The 22,143-nt window shown below is 38.9% G+C and overlaps 1 protein-coding gene across 1 annotated transcript in view; it reads left to right on the top strand.

The window, feature by feature from the left end:
- The window catches only part of MGAT4C (MGAT4 family member C), a 290,255-nt gene that overhangs the window by 255,412 nt on the left and 12,700 nt on the right, over positions 1 to 22,143 (top strand). The window contains exon 3 of the mRNA XM_002798698.4: positions 6,911 to 6,997. The gene's annotated coding sequence lies outside the window, so the exon portion shown is untranslated. The remainder of the gene's footprint in view (positions 1 to 6,910; positions 6,998 to 22,143) is intronic.

Raw genomic sequence — 22,143 nt, 5'->3', positions numbered from 1 at the left:
TCATCCTCTTCTTCACACCATACACTTAATTTAAGATGGTTATTATACCTACCCTAAAAACTAAAGCCCCTGGAAGAAAGCATATGAGAATATTTCCATTATACTAATTAAGCAATGGTTAGAATACACAAAAGCGATACCAAAAAAGTTAATGAACTTGACTTTATCATCAACATTAAAAATGGCTGCTCATCAAAAAATACTGTTCACCTTTGATAAATCATCAGAGTCTGTTGAAACCAATTAGTTTTTTGTTTTTATTGATTTTTTCATCTGTTTGTTTAAACACATTTTTTGTTTTAAAGTTTGATGTATGATGATATTTATACTTCACTGGAATTCTACCAGACCAAAAAAGAGAATACTTATTCTTGTTTAAATGGCACATTCATTAGAAATTATAATTAGCATATAAGCCCATTAGACCTTTTGGTAAATCTTATGATATACTACCAGATCATGGTGATCTTATATTTTTTATATCTTGAAATATTTTACTATTTCATGTTAATAGAGAGTATTTCATCACACATAAATTATTCTAACCATGCTAAAGCACAGATTGAAATAATTAGAAAATGGAAGAATGATGGACTCATCTAAGTAGAAGATGCGGTATTGAAATAATGAACCATTTCAGGATAGTATTCTTCACTATTGGTATTGTGCTGCCCAAAGTACTGCAGTCTTTCAAGTAGGTAAGTAAAATTCTAAAGACATTATCCTTTAATCTGTGTATTCAACCATTCATTGAACACAGTTGAAAATGCAGAATTTTTAATTTTCCTATGATAATGATAAAGAGAAAAATATAAATAGAGGAAGATACTCTTTATGTGAGTCATAATTATTAGAGAATTATATAATTCACAATTATTAGATGAATCAGATTCTTAGATGCTGTTAAAGAAAGAAAATTATTCCTGGTGACCCTTATTAAACATAAAGTAGACTTTATTCAAGTAGCTTCATGGGGACTAATGCAATGGGTTTTGTAGTAGGGGAGATAGATTGGGCTAAACTCTGAATACAAAAAGTAGAAGGTTATAGCCAAGGAGTAGGATGTGAGTCAGTGGATGGAAAAATCACTAAGAGAGTAGAGTAATTATTTGCAAGAATGACCCAGCAAGTTTCTTGCTTAATGCAAGATAGATTTATCAGTCATTACTTGAGGGATGGTGGTGGATAAAAAATTTGATCAGATATTGAGAGGGATGAAATGTGGAGAGCAAGGGATTTTGGCTAAGCTGACTCTACAGGGTAAGTGCTAAAACTAGGCTCTTGGAGGATATGCCCAACATGGGGCCTAGTTCGGCTCAGAGGAGACTGATTAAAGTTTGGTCAAGAAAAGATTCTTTGTCAGTCCCTCCTCTTGTTCAAGAAAAGAAATATTGTTTTTTCCATTGAACAAAACAAGTCCATTTCTTTTTGAGTTATCTTTTGCTCATTGAGGACAAGCTGAAGCACCTGTTGGGAGATGGTAGTATAGTATGTTTGCTGGATGGGTTAGCAGTCAGGAATTTAATGCGGGGAATTTCTGTGAAAATTTTTTTAAAAATTAATGGTTAGAAATCCAGTTTCTGATTCCACAGGGCCGCCATTCAAGAAGACATCTTGATTTGAGTTTGAAGCATCTTTAGGTAGTGAAGTGGGGATGGCAGTGGCAAACTGACAAAGTTTCTGGGTTTGCAGGTTGAATGTTTTCAGTGATAGCATGAAGTGTTTCCATGAACATTCTGCATGGCCCACACAGCAACAAGCAAAAAGGCTGTCTATTCATAATCTGTTACAGTGATTTCCATGAAGTTTATATCACATAGTCGAGCTTCAGCTTGCAAAGATTTGAAAAAAGGACAGTTTTGCATCTCATTGACTCCAAGTCAGGAGGGTGAGAGAAAATTGGAAGTTGTAGATGGATACTGGAAAAAAGCTAGAATAATCGAGAACTCACAAGAGTGCACTGTATTTTTCCACTGAAACATAAAATGCATCTTTCTAGTCATGCTCATTTTTTATCAAAGATAACTAAAGTGAGGTTATTCTATTTTAAAAGACAAAATAAATCTGGTCTCATTAGATTTGACCTGATTATTTACATAAGGAAAGGAAGAATGGTAACTGACCACATAGGTCTTTTTGAGTTTTCTTTGCTGGAAGTTTTCATAAGGAATCTCAGGTTATAATTTCAAAAACCTCTTGAAGCTAATAAGAACTGGCCATCAAACTTCACTTCTGGTACTTATAGATTTGAATGAATTCCTCTCTTCTTGAGGTTCCCAAGATAGCCCATCTTCCCTGGGCCTGCTAGGAAGTGATCTTCCTTACTCATCTGTATGGCTAGGAACCCTAGAAGCCAATTATTATTGGGCCAGCTTTTTTAAGATAGCTTTGTAAAAATTGGTTCTATAAAACTAACTTAAATTCCATAACTTGGATTCTATACACATCATTCTCAAATATGACATTGAAGTGAAAGCATTATAAATATAACCAATGTTTCCAATTGTGTTCTGTTACAAAGAGAACAGATTCTTATTAAATTCAGGTAAATAACTGTATTGCCAGGAAAATAAGAATATTCAATAGTTTACAAATTCTAGAAGGATCGAGGAGAAAATATTATATTTACAAAAGTATAATCTACTGATTTTTACAAGTGTAAATGTTACTGAGTAAGCAATGGCTTCTCTGCCCAATGTGGCACAAGTCTTTGAGAAAATAAAAGTTTTATTGTGAGTTAATTGGCAAGGAGACATAAGGCAGTGATCAAATCTGCCTCTGAAGACTGGGGACTGGGGCAGGTTTTATAGGCAGAGGGTAACAAGGTGTGAGCTGATTGCATCTTACAATGAGATGATGCCATGAGGCATGATCCGACTGGATTGTGCCATGGGGTGGTGTCAGGACTTGATCTGATTGGATTATGTCATGAGATATCCCCTTCTTAATTCAGTCCCTGATTTGTGATCCTAGAATTTAGTTTCTAACTACAGTTACACGTGGTTTATCTGAACATAAGCAGTTTACATAATTGCAACCCAGAACCCATGGCAACTGAAAAATAACTCACCATTTTATTATTCAAAGTTGAACCAGGTTGGGCTTGTTCTGTGGTTCTATAAATATGAGAAAAATGAAAAGAGTGCTTATATCCAGAAAGTAGAGCATTAAAGAACCAACAAACTTTCAAACGAAACCATAATCACTTTTCTTCAGTTCATTATCATCCATCAGAACAAATAATTTTTGTTCTCCTTGCTCTTGGGTTAGGAATTTCATAAACCCATTTCCTTCTCTACTCTAGTTCTGAAAATCCTTAATTCAGTACTATACTATGGTCTCTAAATTAATCAACACCATCATGAAGCATTATGACTTGTAGCTGATTGCAAATATTTTTGGAGAAGAATCAGAATATGAGTGAATGACAAAAAATTTAAAATGGAAATTAACATGTAATGAGAGTTCAATATAAAAATAACCCAAAGGACAAGATAATTTGGCTATTTTTGAGGCATATAATATTTTAAATAAAAATTAGAGCCACCCCTGATGATATTATACCAAGATATATTGTGGACAGAAGGGACATTGACAAATTTCTAGGAATTTTATGTAATTTCTAAAATGCCTAATGTTTGCCCATAAAAAAATGTAATTTAGGGAAAGTTAAAGTATCTTATTTGAAAGTGTTTTTTCATGCAATGCAATGTATCAATTAAATAAACCAAACTATTTTTAGCATTTCTCTTTACAAGGTGAAAGAACAATTTTTTTGAAATTATTCAGGGTCCCTTCGAGAAATTTCAAGATCAGTTCGAGAACAAGATTTGCTTAAGATTTATTTTGAAAAGGCAACACTGTAAAACAGGTAAAATGTTTTAGTGCGTTTAAATTGCAAGCTCTCAGTTCTCTTAAATAATCAAGGCCAATGGTAAAGGTTAACATAAACACAGAAAACTAACTTGATAAGACACAAAATCTTGGCTTCCTAGGAAGATTACTTAAAAGGTAAAACAAACAAAAAGACCTTGTACTGTAATCCAAGAAAACGGGCATTTTCAACAGAAAAAAAAATCTAGTTTTGCATTATTATAGCATTGGGCTCTCTTCTTCTTCTCCTTCTCCTTTTCCTCCTCCTCCTCCTTCTGCTTCTTCTTCTTCTTCTTCTTTTACAAAACTTTGTAAATAAATCTGTTCAATCTTACCAGCTTAAACATATAAAATTCTTTCTTCCATGAACTTTTTACAACTTTCTATATCTGTTTAGCTTTTGTCCTTCTCTCTCTTTTTTTTCTGATTCTGGCACAACTAATCATTTTATTTTAGGACAAAATTACCCTCCTGTTCCCTTGACAAAAAATACATTCTTCATACATCGAATTATTTTTCTTGAAAACATATCGTATTTTCCTTGCATACTCTACATACAAAGATGTTTCTCTTCATGGTTGTTATTTCTAGTAGTTTTAATTACATATATTGATGATCGCTTTTGACCATTAGTAATATTTCTTTTGACTGAGAAAACTGGGAAGAAGATGACTGTAAATTGTCTGTCTTGCATTATGTAGCAGACTAGCACATTTTATGAATATATCGTCTCAAAATTTCTTATAGGTTCATGCTTCCTCATAGCACAATTTTTATGTGACAAAATAACATGTTTATTAACAGGTCCAAATATCTTTAGTCTCATTTTTAAAATAAAATGCCAAAAAATCTATAAAATTAAACCTAATGCTTAAGAATTAGTGTTTCAGTAGTTCATATTACTTAGAAATGACCTAGATATTTAATGAATATTTATTACTTAATACAGCTTAGAAAAACTTTAAAGCTTCAAGTTAACAAAAATAATTTGGAAACTGTTTTTGGCAACGATATTGTAATACAAGGCAAAGCTAGCCACAATCTCAACTTACTTCCCTGTTAACTGTTTTTACAGTTAACATCATCATGGTAGGCAAGCATCACAAAAGCAAAAACCAACGAAGTTAAACACGCAGTTTTGGGTTTTATGGCTGTCTTGAGAAATATGAAGTAATGGGCATCAAACAACTCTTCTTTACTGTACCTTTACTTGCATACTTATTCTAAGGTCAAACTGATAATTGTTTATATTCCTAAATATCTAGAAGACATATTACCTGATTCAACTAGTAAGCCCAAGTAGAATAAAAATGTATGTTCATATTATACTGAATGCTGATATACCAGAAAATGTAGTTGTTTTTATGAAACAAACAATATGAAGCTAGTATTAATTGTCAAATATACATCCATTTCATGTGAATTCAAAAAGTATTTGAATTAGTTTCTGAGAGTTTTAGAAATATTTGCCTTATATAAGCACAAATTTATCTCTGAAAATTGGAATAGAACTTAAGAAATTTTAGGCCAGGTGTGGTGGCTCATACCTGTAATCCTGACACTTTGGGAGAAAAAGGTAGGAGGATTGCTTGAGCCCAGGACTTCTAGACCTGCCTGGACAGCATGGTGAGACCCCACCTCTAGAAAAAAATTTGAAAATTAACTGGACATGGTTGCACATGCCTGTAGTCCCAGCTACTTGGGACACTGAGGCAGGAGTATCCCTTGAACTCAGGAATCTGAGTCTACAGTGAGTTGTGATTGCACCACTGCACTCTAGTCTGAGTGACAGAGTGAGAATCTGTCTCTAAAAAACAAAAAGAAAGTACTAAGTAATTTGATAATACCATCCACAGAGAAATCTCATGTATATTATGATGTATATTATCATGTATACTGCATATACATATATATAATATATATTCTCTAGATTTACAGAATGGGATATACATATATTCTATATATACAGAGAATGGGATATATATATTCTATACATATAGGTATTATATATGAATATATATTGCATATATATAATGTAATGTATACATATATTATAAGAGATCGTAAAGGTTTTATTCTAAAACTTTAGCCAGGAGTTAGACAACACAGTAATACTCTCTTATGTCCTCTACTTTATAGTTTTATCCATTTCGTTTCTGACAGATGCAACAAGTTAAAGTTACCTTCTCAATAGGAAGGCTAAAACTTTTAGCCAATATTTGTGGAGAAGACACATTTAAGATTTTCTTTTGCCCATATATGCAATATTATGGAGGCTGTGACTACATTTTAGGCAAGAGACTGAAAGAACATCAAGCACCTATCTGGATGTCTTCAAAGCCTCATCTGGATAAAATATCCAAACTATTTTTCAATCAGTCTTTTTTTCCCCCTTTTTCAACCTCAGACAATTGCTTTTGGGGTCCTAGAGTCCCTTGAAAGTTATGATGGAAATAGGAGACCTAAAGTTCAAGTGATTGAATGGCTGAAGCAGGAAGGAAAAATGTCTGGGAGGACAGGTAGGCAGAGGGAAGAGGTCTGAAGAGGCACGTGTCAAAAGATTCAAGAAAGTTGAAGGGTAGATTGAAGGTAGTAAAAGGATGAATGGGGAGCAGAAACAATGGGAAGGAAGAGATCTCAGAAGACTCACTTCTGGAAAATCTTCAGTTTCCCAAAGAGATCCTGAAGTCTCAAATTATCCTTAGCAAAACCATGACCACAAGTAAGGAAGTGGAGTATACGATCAGTAAGGGTTTAAGAAGGGGGTTTCTGTTGACTAAAAAGTTACCATGGGAGAAATACGATCAAATAGAACAGAGTGGCCTCACAAATAATCAAGGAAAATATTTCAGCTCAGGGATTCAAGAAGTAAATTCCCACTCAAAGACAGAAACAGGAAGTAAGACTTACAATCCAGCCAGTACCTTCCTAACAAAGAAACCTGTGACTAAACCAACTTCTAAAAAAAAGAAACAGGACTAACTCAGCCTTTGTATAGTGTACTGAGAGTCTCTCTGCCTTAACTGTACTTCAACAGACTATCATTTGGAGCACTGGCTCAGGAGTCTAAATCACCAAGGGCTCATCCATCAATCAACCAGAAGTGAAGACAATAGCTTCAAAGGTAGGTGCTTGGGATTCTGGGTCAGAAGATTGGGAATCCAATAATGAATTTGATCCTATACAAGTCAGAGCAACAAAAACTGTTAAAGGAAAAATAATAACACTTGTTAAAGATGGCAGTTTAGACTTTATTCAAGGGATTTCAAGGGTCTACTGCCATGAGGTATTGAAGTAGGAGAAAGAGATTGTTCTCAATGCTGAATACAACAAAGACAAATTGGAATTTATAGCCAAGGAGAAGAATGCAAGGTAGTGGATTGAAAATCATTAAGAAGATAGATAATTTTTTGCTAAACTGACTTAAAAGGATTTTTACTGATGGCAGGGCAGGGAGATCATATATTACCTGGGGGATAGTGGTGGGTGAGAAATTTGATCAGATATTGAGGGATCGGATATGGAAGATAGGGGATTCTGGCTAAACTGATTTGACAGGATAAGCAAATTGTCCTCTCTTCAACAAAATTATGAGCCATTGAAATTCCCAAGGGTATAGTGTCTTGATGGTGCAAACGCAAGAATCCAAAGTAGTGATAAGCATGAGCCTGTTAGAAATATATTAGAAATATGAAATCACAGCTTACAAGAAGGATATGTTGCAGGTTCTGGCATGATGATTGGGGAGCAGTTGAGGCATTGTAGATTTGGTAGGCATATACTTTTAAAATTGGAAAAATTAGAAAGAAAATCTTGTTTAGCTATGTTTAGATGCTTAACAATATTTCTAATAAAGTTGTTTTCAACATACTCATTTTTACTCCTACTATTCATAAAATTTCTTAAAATATTATCAAATAAAATTTAATAAAAATGCTTTATTAGATCTAGACAATACAAATTATTTACTTCTCTTCTATTTTCTGGAGTAGCTCGTGTAGAGTAGGTGTACTTTTTCCTTAAAATATTTGGTAGAATTCACTAGTGAAGCCATACAGACATGGAGTGTTTTGAGAGGGATGTTTTAACTGCTTATTCTATTTTATTAATACATAAATAATTATTCTGTGTTGCAAGGAATTTATCCATTTCATTTAAGTTGTCAAACTTATTAGCATATTTTTTCAAAATATACAATTATCCTGTAGAATCTTTAGTGATATGACACGTGTCTCATTCATGATATTAATAATGTCTTTTCTTTTTTCTTGATCAATATGGCTAGAGGAATATATATTTTATTGATCTTTTTGAAGGACCAGCATTTGTTTCTATTTTTATGTTATTCATTGATTTTTACTTTTACTTTTGTCATTTTTGTCTGTTTACTTTTTGCCTAATTTGCTCTTCTGTAGCTTACTTTGGAGATAGTTTGCCCTTTTTTTTCTAATTTCTTTTACAATTATTTGTATTTATAATTGACACAATTTTACATATTTCTGTGGTACAGTGTGATATTTCAATGATTGTGTATACCTTGTACAATGATCACATTAAGGTAATTAGCATATCTGTCACCTTAAACAATTTTTTTGATGATAACATTCTAAATCTTCCCTTCAGGATATCTTGATATATACACTGCATTGTTATTAGCCATAGTCACCCTAATGTGTAATAGACTGCAATAACTTACACTTACTGTCTAATTCTAACTGTGCCTCTTACCAACCCAGCTTCCATCTCCCCTCCCAGCCTCTGGTAATCACTATTCTACTTTCTGCTTTTACGAGTTCAACTTTTTTAGATTTCAGAAATAAGTTAGATCATGCAGTCTTTGTTTTTGTGTGCCTGGCTTATTTCACTTAACATAATGCACTCCGTGCATTCATCCGTGTTGCTGCAAATGACAGGATTCATCCGTGTTGCTGCAAATGACAGGATTTCCTTCTATTTTATGGCTAAATAGTATTCCATTGTGTGTGTGTGTGTATGTGTGTGTATAAATTTTCTATGTGCATTTGAAAAGAAGAACTTGTTGGGAACTGGAGCAAAAGTGACTCTTGTTATGTTTTAGGAAAGAGACCAGCAGTATTTTGTCCCTTCTCTAGAGATTAATGGAACTTTGAACTTAAGAGAGATGATTTAGTGTATCTAGTAGAAGAAATTTCTAAGCAGCAAGGCATTCAAGAGGTGACTTGTGTGCTGTTAAAGGCATTCAGTTTTATTAGGGAAGCAAAGCATAAAAGTTCAGAAAATTTGCAGCCCGACAATGCGATAGGAAACAAAATCCCATTTTCTAGAGAGAAATTCAAGCTGGCTGCAGAAATTTGCATAACTAATGAGGAGCCGCATTTAATCCCCAAGACAATGGGGAAAATGTCTCCAGGTCAAGTCAGAGGTCTTCATGGCAGCCCCTTCCATCACAGGCCTGGAGGCCCAGGAGGAAAAACATGGTTTCATAGGTGAAACCCAGATTCCCAGTGCTGTGTGCAGTCTAGGAACTAGGTGCCCTGAATCCCTGTTGCTCCAGCCATGGCTGAAAGGGACCAACATAGAGTTTGGGCCATGGCTTCAGAGGGTGCAAGCCCCAAGCCTTGGCAGCTTCCATGTGGTATTGAGCCTGACAGTGCACAGTAGTAAAGAATCGGGGTTTGGAAACCGCTGCACAGATTTCAGAGGATGTATGGAAACGCCTGGATGTCCAGGCAGAAGTTTGCTGCAGGGATGGGGCCCTCATAGAGAACCTCCACTAGGGCAGTGCAGAAGTGAAATGTGGGGTCAGAGCCCACACACTGAGTCCTTACTGGGGCACTGTGTAGTGGTGCTGTGAGAAGAGGGCCACGATCCTCCAGACCCCAGAATGGTAGATCCACTGACAGCTTGCACTGTGCACCTGGAAAAGCCACAGACACTTTATGCCAACCCATGATGGCAGCCAGGAAGGAGGCTGTACCTTGCAAAGCCTTTGGGGCAGAGCTACCCAAGACCACCCAAGACCATGAGAACCAACCTTTTGCATCAGCATGACCTGGATGTGAGACCTTGAGTCAAAGGAGATAATTTCAGAGCCTTAAGATTTGACTGTCTTGCTGGATTTTGGACATGCATAGGGCCTGTGCCCCCTTTGTTTTGGCCAATTTCTTCCATTTGGAATGGCTGTATTTACCCAATGCCTGTACCTCCATTGTATCTAGGCAGTAATTAACTTGGTTTGATTTTACAGTCTCATAGGCTGAAAGTACTTGCCTTGTCTCAGAACGAGACTTTCATGGACTTTTGAGGTAAAGCTGAAATGAGTTTATACTTTGAGGGACTGTTGGGAAGGCAAGCTTTTTTGCAATGTGAGGACATGAGATTTAGGAGGTGGAATGATATGGTTTGGCTGGTTCCCCACCGAAATCTCATCTTGAATTGTAACTCCCACAATTCCTGCATATCAAGGCAAGGGCCAAGGGGAAGGTAATTGAATCACGAGGGCAGGTCTTTCTTGTGCTGTTCTCATAATAGTGAATAAGTCTCACAATATCTGATGATTTTATAAAGAGGAGTTCCCCTGCAAAATCTCTCTCTTTGCCATCCATGTAATATGTGACTTGCTCCTTCTTGCCTTTCACCATGATTGTGAGGCCTCCCAGCCATGTGGAACTGTAAGTCCATTAAACCTCTTTATTTTGTAAATTGCACTCTCTTGTGTATATCTTTATCAGCAGCATGAAAACAGATTTATAGACTGCTATTGTTTGGTGGAGTGTTTCATAAATCCCAAGTAGATTAATTTATTTGATAGTGTTTTAAATATCTTTGATATTTACTGGTTTTGTATTTGCATATTCAGTCAATTACTGAGGGATGAATATTGAAATAGAGGACTTCAATATTCATTTATTGAAAATGAATGGGGGGGCGGAGCAAGATGGCCAAATAGGAACAGCTCCAGTCTCCAATTCCCAGCGCGAGCGACACAGAAGACCGGTGATTTCTGCATTTTCAACTGAGGTACTGGGTTCATCTCACTGGGGAGTGCCGGACGATCGGTGCTGGTCAGCTGCTGCAGCCCAACCAGCAAGAGCTGAAGCAGGGTGAGGCATCGCCTCACCTGGGAAGCACAAGGGGGAAGGGAATCCCTTTCCCTAGCCAGGGGAACCGAGACACACAACACCTGGAAAATCGGGTAACTCTCACCCCAATACTGCGCTTTAAGCAAACAGGCACACCAGGAGATCATATCCCACACCTGGCCGGGAGGGTCCCACACCCACGGAGCCTCCCTCATTGCTAGCACAGCAGTCTGTGATCTACCGGCAAGGCAGCAGCGAGGCTGGGGGAGGGGTGCCCACCATTGCTGAGGCTTAAGTAGGTAAACAAAGCTGCTGGGAAGCTCGAACTGGGTGGAGCTCACAGCAGCTCAAGGAAACCTGCCTGTCTCTGTAGACTCTACCTCTGTGGACAGGGCACAGTAAACAATAACAAACACAGCAGAAGCCTCTGCAGACGCAAACGACTCTGTCTGATAGCTTTGAAGAGAGCAGTGGATCTCCCAACACGGAGGTTGAGATCTGAGAAGGGACAGACTCCCTGCTCAAGTGGGTCCCTGACCCCTGAGTAGCCTAACTGGGAGACATCCCCCACTAGGGGCAGTCTGACACCCCACACCTCACAGGGTGGAGTACACCCCTGAGAGGAAGCTTCCAAAGCAAGAATCAGAGAGGTACACTCGCTGTTCAGAAATATTCTATCTTCTGCAGCCTCTGCTGCTGATACCCAGGCAAACAGGGTCTGGAGTGGACCTCAAGCAATCTCCAACAGACCTACAGCTGAGGGTCCTGACTGTTAGAAGGAAAACTATCAAACAGGAAGGACACCTACACCAAAACCCCATCAGTACATCACCATCATCAAAGACCAGAGGCAGATAAAACCACAAAGATGGGGAAAAGGCAGGGCAGAAAAGCTGGAAATTCAAAAAATAAGAGCGCATCTCCCCCGGCAAAGGAGCGCAGCTCATCGCCAGCAACGGATCAAAGCTGGACGGAGAATGACTTTGAGGAGATGAGAGAAGAAGGCTTCAGTCCATCAAATTTCTCAGAGCTAAAGGAGGAATTATGTACCCAGCGTAAAGAAACTAAAAATCTTGAAAAAAAAGTGGAAGAATTGATGGCTAGAGTAATTAATGCGGAGAAGGTCATAAACGAAATGAAAGAGATGAAAACCATGACACGAGAAATACGTGACAAATGCACAAGCTTCAGTAACCGACTCCATCAACTGGAAGAAAGAGTATCAGCGATTGAGGATCAAATGAATGAAATGAAGTGAGAAGAGAAACCAAAAGAAAAAAGAAGAAAAAGAAATGAACAAAGCCTGCAAGAAGTATGGGATTATGTAAAAAGACCAAATCTACGTCTGATTGCGGTACCCGAAAGTGAGGGGGAAAATGGAACCAAGTTGGAAAACACTCTTCAGGATATCATCCAGGAGAACTTCCCCAACCTAGTAGGGCAGGCCAACATTCAAATCCAGGAAATACAGAGAACGCCACAAAGATACTCCTCGAGAAGAGCAACTCCAAGACACATAATTGCCAGATTCACCAAAGTTGAAATGAAGGAAAAAATCTTAAGGGCAGCCAGAGAGAAAGGTCGGGTTACCCACAAAGGGAAGCCCATCAGACTATCAGCAGATCTCTCGGCAGAAACTCTCCAAGCCAGAAGAGAGTGGGGGCCAATATTCAACATTCTTAAAGAAAAGAATTTTAAACCCAGAATTTCATATCCAGCCAAACTAAGTTTCATAAGTGAAGGGGAAATAAAATCCTTTACAGATAAGCAAATGCTTAGAGATTTTGTCACCACTAGGCCTGCCTTACAAGAGACCCTGAAGGAAGCACTAAACATGGAAAGGAACAACCGGTACCAGCCATTGCAAAAACATGCCAAAATGTAAAGACCATCAAGGCTAGGAAGAAACTGCATCAACTAATGAGCAAAATAACCAGTTAATATCATAATGGCAGAATCAAGTTCACACATAACAATCTTAACCTTAAATGTAAATGGACTAAAGGCTCCAATTAAAAGACACAGACTGGCAAACTGGATAAAGAGTCAAGACCCATCAGTCTACTGTATTCAGGAGACCCATCTCACACGCAGAGACATACATAGGCTCAAAATAAAGGGATGGAGGAAGATTTACCAAGCAAATGGAGAACAAAAAAAAGCGGGGGTTGCAATACTAGTCTCTGATAAAACAGACTTTAAACCATCAAAGATCAAAAGAGACAAAGAAGGCCATTACATAATGGTAAAGGGATCAATTCAACAGGAAGAGCTAACTATCCTAAATATATATGCACCCAATACAGGAGCACCCAGATTCATAAAGCAAGTCCTTAGAGACTTACAAAGAGACTTAGACTCCCATACAATAATAATGGGAGACTTCAACACTCCACTGTCAACATTAGACAGATCAACAAGACAGAAAGTTAACAAGGATATCCAGGAATTGAACTCATCTCTGCAGCAAGCAGACCTAATAGACATCTATAGAACTCTCCACCCCAAATCAACAGAATATACATTCTTCTCAGCACCACATCGTACTTACTCCAAAATTGACCACGTAATTGGAAGTAAAGCACTCCTCAGCAAATGTACAAGAACAGAAATTATAGCAAACTGTCTCTCAGACCACAGTGCAATCAAACTAGAACTCAGGACTATGAAACTCAATCAAAACCACTCAACTACATGGAAACTGAACAACCTGCTCCTGAATGACTACTGGGTACATAACGAAATGAAGGCAGAAATAAAGATGTTCTTTGAAACCAATGAGAACAAAGATACAATATACCAGAATCTCTGGGACACATTTAAAGCAGTGTGTAGAGGGAAATTTATAGCACTAAATGCCCACAAGAGAAAGCAGGAAAGATCTAAAATTGACACTCTAACATCACAATTAAAAGAACTAGAGAAGCAAGAGCAAACACATTCGAAAGCTAGCAGAAGGCAAGAAATAACTAAGATCAGAGCAGAACTGAAGGAGATAGAGACACAAAAAACCCTCCAAAAAATCAATGAATCCAGGAGCTGGTTTTTTGAAAAGATCAACAAAATTGACAGACCACTAGCAAGACTAATAAAGAAGAAAAGAGAGAAGAATCAAATAGACGCAATTAAAAATGATAAAGGGGATATCACCACCGACCCCACAGAAATACAAACTACCATCAGAGAATACTATAAACACCTCTACGCAAATAAACTGGAAAATCTAGAAGAAATGGATAATTTCCTGGACACTTACACTCTTCCAAGACTAAACCAGGAAGAAGTTGAATCCCTGAATAGACCAATAGCAGGCTCTGAAATTGAGGCAATAATTAATAGCCTACCAACCAAAAAAAGTCCAGGACCAGATGGATTCACAGCTGAATTCTACCAGAGGTACAGGGAGGAGTTGGTACCATTCCTTCTGAAATATTCCAATCAATAGAAAAAGAGGGAATCCTCCCTAACTCATTTTATGAGGCCAACATCATCCTGATACCAAAGCCTGGCAGAGACACAACAAAAAAAGAGAATTTTAGACCAATATCCCTGATGAACATCGATGCAAAAATCCTCAATAAAATACTGGCAAACCGGATTCAGCAACACATCAAAAAGCTTATCCACCATGATCAAGTGGGCTTCATCCCTGGGATGCAAGGCTGGTTCAACATTCACAAATCAATAAACATAATCCAGCATATAAACAGAACCAAAGAGAAGAACCACATGATTATCTCAATAGATGCAGAAAAGGCTTTTGACAAAATTCAACAGCCCTTCATGCTAAAAACACTTAATAAATTCGGTATTGATGGAACGTACCTCAAAATAATAAGAGCTATTTATGACAAACCCACAGCCAATATCATACTGAATGGGCAAAAACTGGAAAAATTCCGTTTGAAACCTGGCACAAGACAGGGATGCCCTCTCTCACCACTCCTATTCAACATAGTGTTGGAAGTTCTGGCTAGGGCAATTAGGCAAGAGAAAGAAATCAAGGGTATTCAGTTAGGAAAAGAAGAAGTCAAACTGTCCCTGTTTGCAGATGACATGATTGTATATTTAGAAAACCCCATTGTCTCAGCCCAAAATCTCCTTAAGCTGATAAGCAACTTCAGCAAAGTCTCAGGATACAAAATTAATGTGCAAAAATCACAAGCATTCTTATACACCAGTAACAGACAAACAGAGAGCCAAATCAGGAATGAACTTCCATTCACAATTGCTTCAAAGAGAATCAAATACCTAGGAATCCAACTTACAAGGGATGTAAAGGACCTCTTCAAGGAGAACTACAAACCACTGCTCAGTGAAATAAAAGAGGACACAAACAAATGGAAGAACATACCATGCTCATGGATAGGAAGAATCAATATCGTGAAAATGGCCATACTGCCCAAGGTAATTTATAGATTCAATGCCATCCCCATCAAGCTACCAATGAGTTTCTTCACAGAATTGGAAAAAACTGCTTTAAAGTTCATATGGAACCAAAAAAGAGCCCGCATCTCCAAGACAATCCTAAGTCAAAAGAACAAAGCTGGAGGCATCATGCTACCTGACTTCAAACTATACTACAAGACTACAGTAACCAAAACAGCATGGTACTGGTACCAAAACAGAGATATAGACCAATGGAACAGAACAGAGTCCTCAGAAATAATACCACACATCTACAGCCATCTGATCTTTGACAAACCTGAGAGAAACAAGAAATGGGGAAAGGATTCCCTATTTAATAAATGGTGCTGGGAAAATTGGCTAGCCATAAGTAGAAAGCTGAAACTGGATCCTTTCCTTACTCCTTATACGAAAATTAATTCAAGATGGATTAGAGACTTAAATGTTAGACCTAATACCATTAAAATCCTAGAGGAAAACCTAGGTAGTACCATTCAGGACATAGGCATGGGCAAAGACTTCATGTCTAAAACACCAAAAGCAACAGCAGCAAAAGCCAAAATTGACGAATGGGATCTAATTAAACTAAAGAGCTTCTGCACAGCAAAAGAAACTACCATCAGAGTGAACAGGCAACCTACAGAATGGGAGAAAATTTTTGCAATCTACTCATCTGACAAAGGGCTAATATCCAGAACCTACAAAGAACTCAAACACATTTACAAGAAAAAAACAAACAACCCCATCAAAAGGTGGGCAAAGGATATGAACAGACATTTCTCAAAAGAAGACATTCATACAGCCAACAGACACATGAAAAAATGCTCATCATCACTGGCCATCAGAGAAATGCAAATCAAAACCACAATGAGATGCCATCTCACACCAGTTAGAATGGCGATCATTAAAAAGTCAGGAAACAACAGGTGCTGGAGAGGATGTGGAGAAATAGGAACGCTTTTACACTGTTGGTGGGATTGTAAACTAGTTCAACCATTATGGAAAACAGTATGGCGATTCCTCAAGGATCTAGAACTAGATGTACCATATGACCCAGCCATCCCATTACTGGGTATATACCCAAAGGATTATAAATTATGCTGCTATAAAGGCACATGCACACGTATGTTTATTGCAGCACTATTCACAATAGCAAAGACTTGGAATCAACCCAAATGTCCATCAGTGACAGATTGGATTAGGAAAATGTGGCACATATACACCATGGAATACTATGCAGCCATAAAAAAGGATGAGTTTGTGTCCTTTGTAGGGACATGGATGCAGCTGGAAACCGTCATTCTTAGCAAACTATCACAAGAACAGAAAACCAAACACCGCATGTTCTCACTCATAGGTGGGAACTGAACAATGAGATCACTTGGACTCAGGAAGGGGAACATCACACACCGGGGCCTATCATGGGGAGGGGGGAGGGGGGAGGGATTGCATTGGGAGTTATACCTGATGTAAATGACGAGTTGATGGGTGCAGCACACCAACATGGCACAAGTATACATATGTAACAAACCTGCATGTTATGCACATGTACCCTACAACTTAAAGTATAATAATAATAAATAAATTTAAAAAAAATAAAAATTAAAAATTAAAAAAAAAGAAAATGAATGAATTTATTTATTCTCTTTCTTTCCTTTCTTCCTCCTTTATTTATTCCCTTTCTTCTCCTTTCCCTTATGTCAGTTTTGCTTCAGGTATTTTGAAACTCTTATGTAGTGCATGTACATTTATGCTTCCTTCAAAAAATTAATATTCATCAATTACTAAATGTTTACTTTATATGATATTAATATATCTGGTCCAGCTTTCCTTTGATTAATATTTATCCCTATCCTTCCCTTTATTATTAACTCATTTTTGTCTTTATCATTAAAATGAGTTTCCTGTAGGTAGCTGTATCAGTTATCTAATGTTGCCAAAGAAAACACTCTGAAATTTAATGCCTTAAAACATTTTTGATCTCACTTTTCCTGTGACTCAAAATTTAGACAGCAGTTTGGCTGGATGTTTGTCCCTCTCTCTGTGCTTAATTTGTATTATTTCTACTGTTGTATCTTCAGTGGCTCATCTTTTCTCCTGCTATTCCTTATCTACTAGCCAGTGTATTTGCATTTCGCACATATTTTTCATCTCTAGAAATTCTGTTTTTGTTTTTATTGAAATATTTCATTTCTGTCCTTAAAATTATCATTGTTCTTCTACTTTGCACCTATGGGACATATTTATGATAGTCTTTTTAACATCCTTTTTCTTTTAATTCTATCATCTCAATTATTTCTTGATTTTTTTTCTCTCTGATTAGTTTCAGACTAATTATAGACTATATTGTCCTTGATTTAAATGGTAATTTTTGCTGGATCCTGGATATTGTAATTTTTATGTTCTTAAGTTCTAGACATTGTCCTATGTGTTTAAAGAGTGTTGTACTTTGTACTAGTATGGAGTTAAGTTATGTAAAATTATTTGATGCTATTGATGCTTATTGTTAAGCTTTCATTAGGACAAGCTTAGAGATTATTGGCCCAAATACTAAGGTAATATGCTTCTGAGTATTCTTTTTGTTGTTGTTTGTTTTGAAACAGAGTGTTACTCTGTTGCCTAGGCTGGAGTGCAGTGGCACAATTATAGCTTACTGCATGCAGGCTTGACCTCCCAGGCTCAAGCAATGCTCCTGCCTCAGTCACCCAAGTAGCTGGCACTACAGGTGTGCACCACCAGAGCTGGCTAGTTTTCTTATATTTTGTAAAGACCGGGTCTCACTATGTTGCCCATGGTGGTTTCAATGTCCTGGGCTCAAGCTTTCCTCCTGCCTCAGCCTTCCAAAGTTTTGAGGTTACAGGCGTGAGGCACCACAACTGGCCTCTGAGTATTCTTTTTAATGTCCAGGTCTATCCTGCTGGCTGATGGACACACAAACTTGGCTTATGGACACACAAACTGTCCCCAACACTCTATAAGCTTCAGGAACTGTTTGGCCTACTACTTTTTTATGGTTTTGTTTGCTCTGGTTTGGGCTTCTCCGCCTATTCTGATGACCCTGGGTGTAAATGTTCTCAGTTAAATGAAAGTTAAAGTTTGTGCTAATTGTCTGTGTCATAGTTACTCTGGGGGTATACACCATGGAAAGTTAATTTCTCTTCTGTATTGTGAATGGATTTGGGAGGATTACAATTTGCAGGATTTGGATGTTAGAATTTAGAAGACCATCATTATTCTCTAAGGACTTCTGTATTTCTTTGTCAACTCTTGAGAATTATATCCTGGGGTTTTGTTGTTGTTTTATTCTATTTCACATTATTGCAGACAGAACTAATGGTAGCAATGGCCCATCAAGAGTGACTGCTGCCAAGATGCCAGCTGCAGCAGGGAGGCTGACCCAGACTTCCCATGCCACTGCTTGGGCAGGAGCCTCGCCTTCCCTAGGAGCCACTGCAGCTGCCCTCCCAGATGCAGAATCCAGACTTCTCTGCAGTCTGCACTTTTGGGGACCCAGAAAGGACCCCATGCCACCATCTTCACAGGCTCAGGGATGCCTGCCCCCACTACCTGGCCTCCTCCTGCTGTCTAGACAGTCCCTCCTACCACATTTTCAGCAATCAACAAATGCATCTTGGGGATTATGGGGTCCATGAGTCCACAAGGTGGTTACTGGAAGCCTCTGTCTTTTTACTGTATCTCCCCTCTCTTTTCTGGATTTCCTCATGGTTCCCACTGCGAAATACTGAAGTGGCCACTCCCAGCAGGCCCTCCAAAGTACCATCTGGTCTCACAGCCCATTTCTGCAGCCCCCTCCTGACATCAGGGGCCACCTGTGCGATTAACTCATCCCCTAGAACCAGCTGTCCCTTAATCAAATCAGGAGATGGAGAACCACACTTCACCAATGCCCCTCCAGCCCCCTGATGAACTCCCATCAAATGTGTGACTCCCATCAAATCCCTGGTCTACCATGGATCGCTCAGTTCTATTGAGAGGCTGGACTCAGTCCCTTGTAAGCCTTCTAGTGTGCAAACCTAAAAGTGTTTCCTCCTCCTTTCTCTCATTTTATCACTGGGGGCTCATTTTGGGTCCTCCAGTGGTACTGCCATTCTTCCAACTGGTCCTCCAATGGTACTGCCAATCTTCCAACTCCTCCCCATCCGTGGCCCTGTATAAGATATAAAGTTCATTTCCAAACTTCTCTGCCACTTGCAGGATTCCCTGCTTTTCAGTGGTGGTCAGGGTTTGACTCAAAAGTAATATGAATCCTTCCAGGAGAGCTCAAACACTTAGTTTAAGTTCTAGAAAGCCTCTATATACCTGTCAGGACCATCTGGAAACTTGCCAAGACCCCCTTTAATTTGAAAAGGGAACTTGGACCTTAATGGTGCCATATTCACCAGGCATCTGTTATTGGAGCAGTTGAGACTGGGACCTGCCTAAAATAAAGATTTTTAGGCTGGGGCAAGCTTAAGAGAGAACCCGCATAGGAAAGAGCAAAGGAGGTTGATTCCTCTGCTGGAGGCACCTCTGGGGTTTGCTTCCCTATTTCCCTGGGACTTTCTCTTGCAGCCTCTCCTGAGATGTCCACTAGGAGGGCTTAATTAATCCTACAATCTTGACAAAGGTCCGAATTGCCCTGCAAGGCAAAGAAGGCCTGCACATATGGGACCTTGGATCCCATATGTGTGGAATTTGCCCTCACATTCACAGAACAGATTTCTTCCTGAGGCCATGTTTCTGTTTGATACTTCAAGGTGCTTGACACTAAGTTGACAACAAAGGAAATGGCAAAAACATGTTTGCCACAAATTTATGTGCAGATGCCAATGCACAGTTTGCTTTGTCTGTGGTGTTCTTAACTTTCCATTTTATACTTTTGATGACTAAGCCAATTCCACATTCTACCCAGTAATATCTCTGGTTTGCAACAACATCTTTAACATTTAAAATTGTATATAAAGAAGAGATGGGAACCTTGACAACCACGAAAGAAAGAAAGAAAGAATGATAGGAAAAACTGAGGTCCAAGTGCCAACACCCTAATGGACACTCGGAGACTGGAGTTAGTCCAGAGGCCTTTGGATAACACAAGGTGTAGCCTTGGCCAGATACCCTCAGTTGCGCCAAGATTTTCTTTCAGTCCTATGTGACAGCTAGATATTCATGAAAAGAAACTGGATTGAAACAAAGCCAACATTCTCAACACCTGAGGGTGATGGAGGATTGACAATGTCCTCCCCAGAAAGTCTGTTCTCCATGTCTTGAGTCCTGGTAGCTGTGCTAGTCGCTTTTAACTGACTGACAAAGGTCCAGTATTTTTCTTTCATTTTGACTGTTGTGGAATTTAGAGACTCCAAAAAAAGGACAGTAAAAGCAGATCCACTTTTATTTACCTTTCCGCAGACCCTGGATGAGCCCCCAAAATGTTACAGGATCTTTGGGGTGTTGCTTTTCTGGCCAGAAATGTATGTGGCTGGTGGTGCCTTTGTCTGCTCTTTGAAAAGGTAGGGCCACTTCTGAAGATGTCTTGGTGGTCACCACCCCTGCCATATTGTCATCAGGATGGTGGAAACTTCCAGGACCTGCTCTGATGAAATCTCACCTGGAAACTGTGAAGTAAAATGTTTCCTTTTTGTGGAGAATGGGGTCTCACTATATTGCCCAGGCAGGTCTCATACTCCTGGGCTCAAGCTATCTTCTTACCTCTGCCCCCCTAAAAGCTGGGATTTGAGGCATGAGCCACCATGCCTAGAAACTGAGTTCCCCCAAGGCGCAACATCTCAGACTCATGCCTGTAATGTCAGCTCTGGGCAGTGTTGACATGCCAGCCACTTGTCATCTCAGCACCCTCCATGCTTTGGGCACCCATGAGTGTGGAAAGGATAACCAAGGAGGGTGCTGAGGGTGTCTTGTCACTGACCTGCAGGTGCCCATTGGCGTGAGCAGCCTGGAGGCTATGGACAGTACTGGGAGGCAGACAGACTTCTGGAGGGGAAACAGGGTGGGTCCCCAGTGAAGCCCCACCTTCAGGCCAGTAAAGGCCTGAAGCCTGGTGGCCAGACTGCCAGTCCTGCAGACCAGACTGGGAACTTGTGGTGCCTTTTCTGGACCCGCCCATGGTTGTCCATGGATCAGTTGACATGTGCTTCCTCCCCTCTGAGGCCCATAAAAGCCCCAGGTTCAGCCAGAGCAGAGAGGATGGAGAGATGATGGGGTGGTCACCTGCAGAGAAGGGCTACCTTGTCTGCTGAGAAGAGGATGGATCAACCAGAAACAGAGAGGAACTACCCTCTCTACTAAGTGATCAACACTTGACAGGTCGACCTGTCGACAGAGAGGACCTACCCACTGCGGGTCTCATCTGAGCAGTTCTAACACTCAATAAAGCTCCTCTTCATCTTGCTCACCCTCCACTTGTCTGGATACCTCATTCTTCCTGGATAGAGGACGAGAACTTTGGCAGGATGCCACCAGCCACAGAGGTTTCTGATCAGAAAAGCAACACTCTGAAGATCCCATAACAGAACTACGATATTGCCTCCAAAGCATTATTTACCAGTTCTCATACTATTTGAAATGTTATATATCACCCAAATCCTCAGGATATACATTTATGTGCATCTATGTTTGCATATTTATATATATCTTTACAATTTCTACAAATTAATAAGAAAAATAATCCTTAAGAAAAATATGATCAAAGAAAATGGACAGTAATAGGTATAACATTTTCATAATTCTTTATTTTTTAGAATTATTTTGTTCTTCACATATATTAAGACTTTCTTCTAATTTTTAA

This window comes from Macaca mulatta, chromosome 11 (assembly GCF_049350105.2).
Source record: "Macaca mulatta isolate MMU2019108-1 chromosome 11, T2T-MMU8v2.0, whole genome shotgun sequence".
Taxonomy (NCBI): Eukaryota; Metazoa; Chordata; class Mammalia; order Primates; family Cercopithecidae; genus Macaca; species Macaca mulatta.
This window is presented reverse-complemented; position numbering and strand designations above follow the sequence as displayed.